This window comes from Podarcis pityusensis (assembly GCF_964106645.2).
Source record: "Podarcis pityusensis genome assembly, chromosome: 15".
NCBI lineage: Eukaryota > Metazoa > Chordata > Lepidosauria > Squamata > Lacertidae > Podarcis > Podarcis pityusensis.
In genome coordinates, this window is record NC_138040.1 from 5,238,905 (window position 1) to 5,253,576 (window position 14,672).

Here is a 14,672-nt window from a genome sequence, read left to right on the forward strand (position 1 = left end):
TGGATACTTGTCTAGTGAGGCGTGCAAAAGGAAGATGTCTGGATAAACGTCCGTAAGTACAATCCCACGCGCAAAACCTGAATTTTGCCACCGCCGTTAATGGGTTGTTGTGTATTGCAGCCTATCCGTATGTACTAGTATACCAGTGAGACGTCATAGATATATAGATATATATAAAATATAACTGGATATATAAAGAGTTGCCAAAACAAATATATTTCAGCGCGATCCTAACATTTTCGGGAAACCCCTCGGACTTAAAGTGTGCATAGGATTGCAGCATTATCTAGCACCCTCCAACAGGCTACATCTGGGCTATCCCATTTTAAATTATTCATACACAGGTCTACTCATGCGCCGCTGAGTTAAATGGGACTTCCTTCAAAGTAAATTGCATAGATAGGATTGCAAGCTAGAAATGACATTAAAAAGGTTTGTGGTGTCCAGATCTTAGAACCAATTGTATTCCGATTGCAATTAAAAAACAAAACAAAACCATAATTAAACACGCATTTATCTGCCATCCTAGAGACACACCCGGGTAATTCAGCGGGGCTTGCTTTTGAGTAGACCTATACTGTATATAATGCACTGTTATTCACTTTTATTTGCAATATTATATATACACACACATTTATTGCATAACATAACAAGGGGAGATTTATCTTACCTCAGCTTGTTTTAACTCGACTCCAAAGATTGCCTTTCCTTCCCACCCTCCAAAAAATAAGTTTTGGGGGGAATTTTTTTTACAAGGACTCTTGTTTTCCGTGGACCTTCCACGAAAGACAATGGCATTTAGGAAACAAACAACGCAAAACACTACTGGTTCTTTATGGGACAAGATTATCTCCCTCCTTAAAAAAATTAAAGACTTCTGTCCCCCCCTTTTTTTCTATCCTTGAAAGTGAATTTAAACCCCCTAAACTCACTCCCACCATCACGTGGTGCTGAAATTGGGAACAGAAGCAGATTTGGAAGGCGGGGGAGGGGGGGAAAAGTAAACTGGGGTCAGCCTTTTAATGAACCATTTTCCCCCAGACCTTAAATATATTTATGTATATAATCCGGGGCTGTCTAGAAGTTTGATACTGAAGGAGAAGGCGGGAGCAGGGAAGAGAAGGCTTTTGTGGCGGCGGTGAAAAAAGCAACCCCAGAGCAAACCTCCTATTTTAAAAAGGTGGGTTGTTGTTACCTGTTGCTTATATCAGAGGAGCAGAAGGAAGACAAACAGGTGCTGCGTGCGATTATTTGGCTCTGAAATATAACATTCTCTCCCCTTTCCTTCAACAGGGGCAACTTTTATCATGAGGGAAAAGCCAAACGCGTGTTCTAAATGTAATAACCCTTTTGCTTGTGTTTGTTTTGTTTGTTTCTTTGTTTAGGGGCGACCTAAAGGGTGGAGAAGCTGCCCAAAGCCTGACTTAGGAGAAAGCTCTCCTTAACTCAATGGGAGGCTTACTTCTGAGTAGACGTGCTTAGGATGGCGCAGTTACCCTGCCAACTTAAGCCCTCACTGGGCACGCCGTGGGGCTTCTTCCTCTTAAGTAACTGGTCCCTGCATAGGGAGTGAATGGCTAGGCTGGATTTCTGGAGAGCTTGTGGCGACCTTCCCCTTTTCTTTTTAAAGGAGTTTGGTCTCATGTCATCGAATGATGTCATTAAATATTTGGATGATCAGCCTGAAGTTTTCCAGGTTAGATTTTTAGATGCTTGTGCGTGGGGTTTTTGTTTTTTTAAAATTAACCCTCCCTCACTACATTTTAAAAACTGAAGCCATATAATTAATTATCCATTTCTTGAGAACACCGTGTTGAAGTCAAGACAGGATCTAGGGAGGTAAGGTTCCCCCTCCCCGCAAAAAAATATCTCTGCCTGATTTTGTGAACGCAAAGATAACCCATTTCGTTTGTTTGTTTGTTTGTCTGTCTGTTTGCGCCCCCCACTTTGTCCAAATCGACTTCCAATTTTGCCTTGCGCTTTCTCTCTCCCGCCCCTCCACCTCTGGCAAATGTTGTCCCCCTCCCCCAATTTAAATGATCTGGTGTTTTTCAACACGATCTTTTACACACTTAAAAAAGAAAGAAATTCAGTTCAAATTCGAAAGATCATTGATTTATGTAGCGCGACCAAAGCCCCGAGGCGCTTACAATGCAAACCATCGGGACGCATTAAATTGTAATACTGAGAGAGACTTGCGTGGGGGGGGGGGCGGTGCTGTTTTTAAACAATCCTGGTGTTCCTTGCTGAGTCTTCTCTCAGCCGATTTGCTTTCAAGGAAGCGCTCGGGGAACGTTTATTATTAGACAGTCAAGCTATAAACACCATCCCAATTTTGTTAAAAATTGCTGCTAAAGGGTTTCTTGCTTCGTTTCAGCGTTCTTTTTTTTTAGCATAACCTGAGAACGACAAGTGAATAAAAGGCGAATGATTGGCACAAAATAGCTAGTGGAGTGGTCAAAAGTGGCAGGAGTGAAGCCGGACAGCCATCACACCCTGGGGGCTATTTCAGTCCCCGACGCGCGTGTGTCTCGTTGTGATTGGCCCGTGGCGACGCACAGATACTCTGCACACGCTCTAGGCACTCTTGTTATTGCCTGGCATATAGGCCCCGCATCAAATTAAACTCTGGCAACGAGTCCACTTCACATACAACACCCCAACGAGCGGCGGCGGAACTAGGGAGGGGTCGCATATTTTTTTTAAAATGCTTCCAACCCAGTAACCCCAAACCCAGTGACCTTCTCTCCGTACTTACTTCCAAGGAAGGGGTTCCGATCCTTCTGCTGGAATGTTGCATGTTGTTGCTTTTAACTGCCTAAATCCATGCCTACCTACAAAGCAATATGATGCATGCTCTGAGTAATCTTATGAGTGAGTCGGCCAATTGGTGCCAAAGAAGGATAGAACTGTTTTTATGTATGCCACAACAGCAGCAAGAATATTCATTGCAAAGTACTGGAAGACACAAGATCTACCCACTCTGGAAGAATGGCAGATGAAGGTGATTGACTATATGGAACTGGCAGAAATGACTGGCAGAATCCGGGACCAGGGAGAAGAGTCGGTGGAAGAAGATTGGAAGAAATTTAAAGACTGTTTACAGAAATATTGTAAAATTAATGAATGGTTAGAATGATGTTGGATAGAAATTAAGTGGTTTTTAGCTGCAATACTATAAGGGAATATGAAAAATAGATTACTAACAGGTAAAAATTTAATGTTACAATATTTTAAGATTAATGATTAGGATAGACAAAGAGGGGAAGGATTTGCTGAACCAACAAACCAAACTGGAATACAAAAAAGGGAGGCGTGAGGAGGTCCGGGAAACAAGCTAATGAAAAATAAGTAATGGAAAGATTGAGTTGTTTTTAACTATTTTTATTTGTTGTGTTTTTCTTTTTTCTATTTTTATTTTGTAATATTTTGAAAATCTTAATAAATATCTTATAAAAAAAAAAAGAGTAATCTTATGAGTGGACTCCATCATTCAGGAGTAGCATTTACTTCCATGCGAAGTAACCTGGGGGCAAGTCCCATGGCACGTACTTCTGTGTAGACATGCACAGCCTTGCTCACTTGTCCCATGGAGCTTACTCTAGAGAGTCCTGCTGAAGAGTGAGGGAGTAAAACAGGGATAGAATTCTTGGAAAGAGGGTGAAATACACTCTGGTTGTGAGGCTTGTGGGGCTAAAAAAAATGGGAGGTGACCTATGCAGAATAAGAGGCCCATATTACACAATTACACTGGAGGAAGGTCCCACTGGGGCCTACTGGTCTTGCTCCCAGTAAGCAGAGTTAAAAGTGTGTAGGTTTGCTTCAATTTAACCCACTGCAAGTTTCATTTTAATTTAAAGTCTGCCTAAGGCTGCTTCAAGCTGCAATGGGGGAAAACTGTGCTTATAAGGGGAAATATAGCCAGTTTCCTAGAGGCACAGAATTCTTCTTCAAAATGTGACCTTTTTTAAAAGCCATATTCTCCTTCCATAAATGGTCAAAATTTAGGAAAGAGGTACTTAGTCTACATATCCCCGAAGATCTGGAAATGCCCTCTGTGTCCTCTTCTCCACTGCTTCCCCCCCCCCAAAGATTCCACAAAGGTATCCTACACACTCTTTTTGAGGTGTGTGGATGTGTGTAACTTTTCCAGATCTCACACCTTTAGGAGCCAAATAAACCAGCTTTTTCCTGCAGACCCAAAATCTTAGTAATGGGAGCAGTCCAGTCCGGAAACAAGGAATGACCGGACAAAGTTAAGGTGAAACAATTAATTAAATTTCTAGTGATTTATTTCCACAAACATCTGAAAAGGATTTATCACTATTATTTGTTTTGAGTGGCCAACAGGAGAGAAAGAGAAGCTTTCAGCTAGGAGCTGGGTAGCTGTTTCCCAAAATGTTTTGGGGGGGAGTGTTTTAAAAGAGAAATAGCAAGCAGCCAAAATGAGTCCTCCCCTCTCTTCCTTCTGTCTTGGACAGAATAGGGGAACAAAATTGTTTATGTGAAGTGGGCGACACCAATGTAAAAATGTCTGTTCTTGCCTTTCCCATTCATAAGTTGCACAACTTTGCCATCCATATAAATGGCCTTTTCAAACATTCCTTTTTGGGATGGGGATTTGCATGAACTAGTCGAAGTACATTTAAATCTCAGAAATTTCCCATTGAAATGCAACATTAAAATGTGGCCTGGTTTGGTTGAGTTGCACACTTAAACATTCTACCCCACTCTCACTTTTCTCCCTTAATAGCTGAACAGTTTGTATTTCTAGGGAGAGGTATTATTCATTAGGTCATTATTTTCTTTTGCCATTTCTTTAAATGGAAATTTTTACTGGGCAAACATCTTACAGAGGCCAAGGAATGGGAGACCATTTTGATGCAATCCAAAAAGACTGTTCTTGCCAGTAATCTCTGCATGTTTAGTCAAAAGCAAGCCCTACTAAGTTTAATGAAGCTTTCTCCTTTGTAAAGTGTGTTTAAGATTGCAATCCAATCCAATGCATATTTGCTGGGGAGTAAACCCTTGCTTTGCTCAGTGGAACTGATGGACAAGTAACTTACAGGCTGGCCCTATGTTTACTCAGAAGTAAATTTTAGCAGATTCAATATTGATTTACTATCAAGTAAGTTTGCATAGACAGGACTGTAGATATGCAATCTGATCTGCCTGGATGTTTACTCTGAATTAAGCTACACTGTATTCAGTAGGGGTTACTTCCAAGTAAATGTGCAACCTTACAGCAAGAGCCTAATCTTTACTCAGAAGCACCATTGGATTGTATCTGGCTAAATTCTACTCAGAGTAGACCCACTAAAAGTAAGGAACCCAAGTCAGTCACACCTACTCACTTCTGTGGGTTTGCTGAGAACAGAGCTAACATTGGATACAACCCACTCTCTCCCCCTCCCTAATAATTGTGTTTAGAATTGCTGTCTCAGATATCCCACTCCTTTACCTTTTTGTAAACTTAACCAAAACTTAACTCCTGAAACATAACATTCAATGTACAAAATGAAGCATCCAGCCATTTTCATCTACTCAGACAAGACCTTCAATCCTGGAACTCTTCTAATAAAGTTTAATAATTTTAGTGTTGAATTAATAGCTTGGCTTAGATTTCTTTAACCCAAATATAGGAAGGATAGGGTTTTTCCATCAATCTTGGGGTTGGTTTGTTGTTTAGCACAAAGCAAAACAATAAGGTACTCACTTTGTGCTTATGTAAAAGACCAAATTAAGGAGTTTCAAAAAACAAACAAAACAGTTTTTTAAATTCTGAATCTCCCCATCCCCCTTGCCATTGACAATCGCAAAAGATATACAATCATATTGGAGCAATTAACATCGCTTAGCCTTCGGAGAGCATTACCAGTCCTTTGAACATGGCCTGCTGTACACCGGTTTTTGTGAGGTATACATTTGAGCTTTATATAATAAATCTCCAAGAGAGGGGCTGGCATGCATGTGCATTTCCTCCTCGAAAGAGGAACTGGCTCAGTTCCCCACACTTCCAGCCACCAACTACAAATTCAGGTGTATTTATTCAATCAAAGTGCCCTGCAACACTTTCTGACTGTGTTTTAAAACCCAGCTTTTGTGAGAGTTCAGTAAAGCAGAATAAGAGTAATGGGAGCAATGTTTTTACATTGGATTTTGAGCAGAGGTAAACAACCTGTAGCCCTTCCAGATGTTGTCAGACTACACCTCCCATCCTCCATGGCCATTGGCCACAGGAGCTGGGGCTGACGGCAGCTGGAGTCTAATAACGACAGGAGGGCCACAGGTTTCCCTTGCTGCCCTACCAGAGACTATGCACAGGACTCAAGACATGCATGATATAGATTCACAGTGCCATCGCCAGAAGAAAATTATTATTCATTGGACAGGCAGCAAAGCATCTTTACCATAAAGTAAAACCCACTTCGTTCAATTGGCTTTTCTCAAGTAAGAGTTCACAGGATTGCAGCCTTAAATGCTTAGCTTGGGGTTTGGATTCTGCCCTTAAACTTTTGTAACAACACAATAAGGGGCTTGAAGGATCAGACCAAAGGTCAGCTAGAGAAGCTGACAAGAAAGGCATCTAGGCACTTCTCTCATTTGTCCTCTGTGTCTATTCCTCAGAGGTGTACTGGCTTGGAGTGTGCAGGTTCCCTTAAGCTACTAGTAGACCCCTGTTTTCCTCCATTAAATTTGTTTGATCCATTTATCCAAGACAGTGGCCACAGCCATGTCTTGTGGCTATGAGTTCCACAAACTGAACGAAGCACTTCTCTTTGTCATTCCAAAGGACATCAGAAGAGCCATGCTGGATCAATCAAAGGCCCATCTGGTCTGCTTAATTGGATGTCCCTGAGTTGTAGTATCATGAGAGAGGAAGACAAAAATTATCTCTACTGTATCCACTTTCTCTACACCATGGAGACTCTTGAAGCTATGGCCAATCAGCTTGGGTGACCCACTAGTTCAGGCATAGGCAAACTCGGCCCTCCAGATGTTTTGGGACTACAATTCCCATCATCCCTAACCACTGGTGCTGTTAGCTAGGGATGATGGGAGTTGTAGTCCCAAAACATCTGGAGAGCCGAGTTTGCCTATGCTTGCACTAGCTCTTCTTAGACCCCCCCCAAATTGCTATATCTTCCTCTCTCTCCATCCCATCTATATACTTTTATAAACAATTATCTTAGTTGTATTCAAGCCCCCCAAAACCTCAGCTATGATTTTTGTACAGTCAACTGTTTGAGCAGGAGCACTTTTAGTATTTTACTTTAAAATAAAATAAAGCAGTCTTAAAAGGTTTTCTCTGCCTTAATGTATTTTTTTTTAAGAAACAATGTCTATAATGTAAACAGAGAAAGTGAGTGTTTGTACCAAAAACTGTCAGAACACACTGCTTTGAACTTCTCTTCAGATTCCTTGGGAAGGATGGAAGAGACAGTGGGAAAATTAAATAATGAATTACACATACTGGGCTCTAATGACACATTTTTTAAAATCCAACAATGGTCAGCATGGTAAACTTGGACGAAGTTGAGGTTCTTATCTCCTATCCTCTTTTCCTTTATTAGCCAGAGTTTTAGGCATGTGGAACTGAGCATCAAAGCTGCTTCAAATTACAAAGAATTGGTACACAAGAACACAGGAAGCTGCCTAGTACTGAGTCAATACCATTGGTCCATTTAGCTCAGTAATTAAGGATGGGGGAGAAATTCAATTTGGTTCTAATTTAAAAGCAAACTTACCTAGTTCACACTTTTCCAGAACAATATGTGAACCAAAACACAGCCATCCATGAACATTTGCAGTTCTCCAAATTTTGCAATGCAGTCCTCCAGCCAACTAATGCATACCCCCCAAAATGCATATATTGAGGTGTCTTGAAATGCATAGATTCGTGAAAATAGCATTTAAAAATGCATTACATTAGGGGAAAGTGCATTGCAAAAAAATTTCATACATGCTTTTATTTTTTTAAAAAAATGCAAAGTGGTATGGAAATGCAGAGAACTAAATTTAAGATTGGCAAAACAAGACACCGAAATCGACAGATTCATCCTTCCCTACTTAGTATTGTCTAGGCTGACGAGCAAGTATTGACCCTGGGATCTTCTGCATGCAAAACAACTGCACCACCACTGAAAAGAAATCAGAAAGCTGCACTTCTCCTTGGTATGAAATGCGACCGAAGATGAAAAAACAGAAAACTGAGATTAGCAAATCATGCCTCATTCCTGATCAGGATCCTACTGGCAATCTGATCTGTATTTACTTCAGAATCAAATACTGTAAATTAAAACATTTCTCCTAAAAGCCTCTACCACTATTTCCCCACCCTGTCAGGACCCTCAAAAATTGCCTCTGCATCTAATTTAGGTGGAATTTCATTATAGTTCAATGGGAAAGGAAGGAGTCACCAAGTGGAATCACCAATAGCCTAACCATCCTTATTTTATTTTATTATACCAATACAGTATTTATTGACTTTCCCCCTCTGAGCTGGACAGATTTGGTTAACAGATTGGTTTCCCCTATCTGCCACAGAACAATCAGGTTGTTGTACACACTGGACTAAACACGGGGGGGGGGGGAGAGGAGAGCACATGACAGGCAGCACACCCGGCTCCTTCACATTGCAAAGAGAATGAGGAATGCCACCATCAAGCAGAACAGCCCCATGGCCTCAGAGAGTGCAAAACCCACAATGGCATAGGAGAAGAGCTGATGCTTCAGGGAAGGGTTTCTGGCATAGCCAATGAGAAGACTGCCAAATACGGTCCCGATGCCAGCACCAGAGCCAGCTACACCTACGGTGGCAGCGCCAGCACCAATAAAGTTGGCGGCAGTATCAATGTCCCTGGAAACAATGTTGGTTTGGAACTCCTGGCGCAACACTGGCAAGAGCTCATTGTGAGCACCTGAGAGACAAGGCTCCTTCGTCCTGACCTCAGGCCTGTTCAGCACAGAGGCAGAGATGGGCCTACAGAGCAGCTGGGAACTGTTCTTTATAAGGGCGGGAGCAGAGACGAACTTTGCACAGGTATACATATTCAGGGATGTTGGGGTGGCCACACTCAACAGCTGCTGCTCAGGGGAAGACCGTGAGAGAAGGGCCTAGCCTAACCATCTTGTGTTTCTAGTATATGTTTTATCCAATGGATACCTGCCAGTGTAAAATGTTTGTACAGGCTTTGGAGTTATACAGCATTCCTCCACCAGGCAAAAAGAGAAGCTAGACAGAGCACTTTGGTTATGTGAGCGACTAACAACCACCTGGAATTTCAGACAGTGGCTTATTCAGAAAGCATCCATTTAGCATTCAAACAGAAAACATATTCATCTGCAGGTCTGCTCTAAAAAATAAAAAAAGCATTGGAAACAGTGCTGCTTTGCTGGGGCAAGGGTGGGGAAGTCAAAATCTGCAACTGGGAAATACTTTTTATTAAGGTCAAGCAAAATGTTGCAAAGTCACGAGCGACCTTTAGAGTTCACCAATCCAGACTACACGTTAAGAAAATCCCAGGGTGAGAGGAGAGAGAAAAAGTTGCCAGGATTGGATCCACAAAGCCTGCATAGTCACAGTCTTAGGAAGGGAGTAGGAGAGGAGAGTGCCAACTCGCAGAGTGCTCCTACTCCAAAAGTAAGTCTCACTGAGTTCAGTGAGACATTGTGCCAGCCACTAGAGGCTGCCAGCTGTTAGGGCAAATGGGGCACTGCCACACCAGCCTCACACTGCTCTCAGACATCCCCCACCTGCTTGCCTTCTTCCTTACAATGATACGATACGATAATCTTTATTGTCACTGTCCCATACAGAACCACGAAATTGAAAAAATCTACATCAGACATTCAAAAAACAACAAGCCTGCTATCCCAGCATGGTTAGCCCCCTAAAAACTCTCATACTCCATAATTAAATACAATATACTCCCATAGAGACTACCTTACATTGCGTTTAAAACCAAAATCGCATTTGGATAGAAAACTGTTTCTCAGGCGGCTAGTCCTAGTCTTTATAACCCTGTACCTTCTTCCAGAAGGCAGAAGCTGAAAGAGATCATTTCCGGGGTGCACCCTATCTTGCACTATCTCTGCAGTTTTCTTATGGCACCTGGAAGCATGGATTTGATCCAAGGTGGGAAGAGTGCACCCAATTATTCTCTCCGCAGTCTTTACAACCCTGGACAGCATTGTTTTTCCCTTGACCGTACAGCTCCCAAACTACACACACAGACCATACACACTAGCTCATCCTCCCTAGTCTCAGTGTTGCCCTGATATTGCTCAGCAGAGAAGAGGATGGGGACAAAACTAGTTTAGCTGGCTCTGCCTTTCATTGGTTCTGGTTCCACCTACTGTTGGTCTCCCTGCCTTCCACCAATGAGCACCAACCACCACTACTGCCTGGTGTATAGGATCACAGCCTCAATTGGTATGCAAGTCAACTGCAGGGGTGGGGAGCCTGTGGCCCTTCAGATGTTCTTAGACTCCCATCAACCTCAGCCAGAATGGCCAGTGACAAGGGATGGTGGGAGCTGGAGTGCAACAACACTTGGTGAGCCACAAGTTCCCTACCCCTGCACCACTAGACAGTATGCAGGGCTCAGGCTGTGGTGCTGGAACAAACAAGTAAAAAAATGGCAGGATTCACTAGCTTTGAAATGATACAATCCAGCAGTTACTTGGATCCATCTCTAGCCGTAAGTGAGAGGTGCATGTTCTTTATCAGACAGAGAATAGGAAGGGAGAGAAAGACAGTAGTTTTTAAATGAGCAAAGCTGGAGATTCAAGCTTAGGTGGCCTACTAGAAAAAAATCAATAGGAGCCAATTTGGATAACATTAGCTGGGTTGGGGACTCTGTGCTCCTCTTGGTGTTACCGAACTTCAACTCCTGTCATTCCTGATCACTAGCCATCCTGGTTGGGCTAATGGGCATTGGAATCTAATAACATCTTCATGGTCACAGGTTCTCCACCCTCGACCTTGAGGCTGAAAAACACTTCTTTCCACCCAAAACATACAAAATCCCATCTTCAGGTAATAGTAAGTTATCTTCCTCCAGTTCTAGGATTCAGCCGCCTGTGGCAACTCAGAATTTAATTCAGGGCAATCTGCTTTCTGTGGGGGTTGGAGAATGGAGCTTCTTTCCTTTCTGGCTGTTGATGTATCCCCAGTGACACCAGGATATCTAAGCAGATAATGGCTTACAAAATGTTATGGAAGCGTAACAGCTGGGCTGCATTTCCACATCTGACCTACAGAGGTAGCTGCTAAAGATACCTACTTAGTCAATTGTATCATTAAGTAAATCTGGGGATTTCTCTTTTCTGCAGATTCCAGTCTCAGTCCCTCCAGTAGGAGTATGGGAATAAGCAAGCCTAGCCAGAAAACCCAGCCAGATGGGCGGGGTATCATCATCATCATCATCATCCTACCTTACGGAGCTCTTGTAAGGACTGCTGAGAAACACAAATCGCTTTTAAGGTTTGGATGCAAGAGTAGTATTATTGATTGAACACACTATCAACTCTCTCCCCTCTCCAGCAAAATGGATTGTGGCTATTTTGTTTCGGACAAATATTAAAAAACAAAAACTTGAATGCACCAAGTGTCATTCCATAATACTCTGCTAAGTGGAAACACAGATTTTAGGTACATATTTAATAAGCCAGTGTTTTGCTTTGATTGAGATCCAGAAACTCTACAAAAGGTATGACTCCAGTTGACAAAATATTGCTTTGCCCAATAATGATTGTTCTGAATATGTATAATGTATGTATGTTATGATTTATATAACTAATTTAATTTCTGGAATTTCACTGCCCTTGGAGGTGGAGAGATCAACTAGCTTAGATGGCCTTCTTTTCAAAACTCGTCACCTCTGCTTCTAATAACAAATTCAGATGTTGAGTGCCAGCAACTAGAGAGATATCAGCATGTTCATGGAAATCCCATGATTTGCAGAAGTGCAAAAGCAAAAGTAAAATTAATGGGGTGGGAGACTGATCACACTCAATAGCAATGGAATGTCGAGTGTCAGTTGGGGGAGGGGAGGGAAAGGGTGGAATGGAATGGAGTATCCTGGAGAAGGGCAAGAATAGGATTATGATATAGTCACTTGTAAACTGCATTTTCTCATCCATCCATCATTATTCTTGTCTCTTTCTCTAAGGGGCCTCAAGCTGTCTTTCCCCCATCTTGAACTTTTAGGTTGTATGCTCACAGGCAGCACAGACCTCCTTTTTGTGTTACCCCATAAAACTATCCGAATAAAAGCAATATGAAAGTGATTTGTTATCTTCCAATTTGTATAGTTTGCTTTTAAATACCCAATTTGCACTTTCTGAAACAACACATGAACCAAAGCACAACAATCCTTCAAAACTCACACTTCTCTGAATTTCGCAATGCAGCTCTCCAGCCGAGCAATGTGTACAAAAATGCATTTACTATGATAAAGTGTGCATTAAAATGCATTAAATTAAGTAAAACATAGAAAAATGCATTCTATTACAGAAATTTTATTTGAAAATGTGTTTGTATCAGGCAAAACTACATGCAAAAATGTGCACATTGATTAATTTTCATGAGGAATTTCTTCTATTAAAAATTGCAAACTTTAGTTTACTCTTTGCAGAGCTATAATTCCTAGCACTCTTAACAAACTACAGTTCCCATGATTCTTTGGTTGTATGGAATGTGTTTTAAATGTATTGTGTGTGCACAGCCTTAGGTTTTTAGCCACTCTGCTGCACAAGCCTTCTCATCGCTGAGCAGGGGCTGACATAACAACCTGCCTTCTAATACTGAGCCTAATCAAGAGCATTTCATTTGGGCGTTGCAGAGTTCCCAGTTGGATCTGCAAGCACTAGCAGAAAGACACCTGCTACTATGATGGGTGGTAACACTATAACTGGAAGACTTGTGCATTGCCAGGACTGTTTGGTATATGTGTTGTGTGCATATATTTTTATTAAAAAATAATGTATCACTGTTCATAAAAAGAGAGTGATTTACAACAATTACACATATAACCATACAATAAAAATCACATACAAATGTTTAAATCAGAATTTAGCTAGCTATCATGGAAAGATGTATTCTTAACTGGCTGTATAAGCCTGAAAGACTAAAAAAAGTTTTCTGCAGGCATGTAAAAGTTGAATTAGAAGGCACCTGCTGAAACTCTATTGGCAGAGTATTCCATATTACTCAGCTCATGACACTAAAAGTTCAGTTTCTTTTTGTTGTCAGATGAGCCTCACCAACTTGGGGAACGACTAAGGATGCTGCTGTTGATGATCTCAGTAATTCATCTGGATGTAAGAGTTCAGGTCGCCCCTGAGGTACCCTGGACACAAGTTGTTCAGGGCTTTGTAATGCAGCCTCTGACTGGGATGTGTGCATCAGGTCAGCCTATCTCAACCTTGCGTCCCCAGAAATCGTTGGACTACAACTCCCATCACCCCTAGCTAGCAGGACCAGTAGTCAGGGATCCCAATCAGGTGGGAGTGGGACTTGTATTGCAGTGGGAGAATGTGTATTCGTTCATTTTAAAGAGGAGGGGAAATAGAAGGGGCACACCTTTAGAGCCCAAATCCGTTTCCTGTGCTCTCTACTGGGGACATCAAGCATGATGAAGAAGTTGAGGCTAATCCTATTTGCATAGCCCCACCCCTTCACCCCGAGTTCCACTTGTTGCTCACACCAGCCTGTGACTGAATGTTCATCAACTAGTTCTTGACATCGTCAGCGTAAGCCAACCTCTGCTTTGGTATGTTTGTGCGCTGTTACCAACAGGAGTTTCAAACTGTGATTTTAATCTGCCTGCTCTCCAGAGAACTTTGATTATTAGGCAACTGAGAAACTGAGCAAATAAATAAAGTTGTCAGCGTGTAAAGGCACTTTACAGCAAGGGTAGGCAGGCTTCAAGCTTGCCTGATCTTTCGCTAGAAGCCCGTGTGCTACCAACCACACTCAGATGCAAAAGGCACAAGCCCTGCTTAGCCAGCATCCTGTTCCCATAGTGGCCAAGCAGACGACTTGCGACTCCCAGCAAGTGGTACTCAGAGGCACACTGCCTCTAAAATTTGCAGCAGAGCACAGCTATCATGGCTACTGGCCATTTCTAGCCTTTGTGGCCACCTCCTGCCCCCACCATTTCTCCAAGCTGTTGTGTATATCCTCCCATTCTATTCAAATCCCCATCCACCCATTCCTTCTTTAAAAAGGATGGAGGGATGAAAGAGTGGGGATGGGGGGAGAAAGAAGAGGGACTTAAAAACAGCCTCCTGATCAACCTAGGATTCGGCCCACCTTTGAAGTGTAAGCAGAGCCCAGTGTATGTTTTTAGAAGTCTCCAACCATTTAGTCAGAGGTTCAGAGACACCCTTGATGTCATTACTTGTTAGATAAACTGTGAGGTAAGTCAAGTTACTGGTGATGAGATGTTGCAAGGATTCCTCGGTCACCGAGGAGTGAAGGAGGGGAGAGAGAGGCGCTGTAGGGAGGAGTGAAGTTACCCTGACAGGAGCAGCACATCAAAAGCACTCATCGCTGTCATGGATCTTTCTCGGCTGCCAAACATGGATGATAGATAGAAAGAAAGAAAGAAAGAAAGAAAGAAAGAAAGAAAGAAAGAAAGAAAGCAATAGCTACATTTGCAGCT

At 42.2% G+C, this 14,672-nt stretch overlaps 1 protein-coding gene across 11 annotated transcripts in view; it reads right to left on the bottom strand.

Annotated features, from left to right (window-relative positions):
* TBX4 (T-box transcription factor 4) overlaps positions 1 to 14,672 on the bottom strand; it is a 126,849-nt gene that overhangs the window by 75,915 nt on the left and 36,262 nt on the right. Inside the window, exon 1 of one of the 11 annotated variants that reach the window (XM_080983004.1) lies at positions 671 to 832. The exons of the other annotated variants lie outside the window; for them this stretch is intronic. The gene's annotated coding sequence lies outside the window, so the exon portion shown is untranslated. Of the gene's footprint in view, positions 1 to 670; positions 833 to 14,672 lie in introns of those variants that run through there. 11 annotated transcript variants of the gene reach the window in all.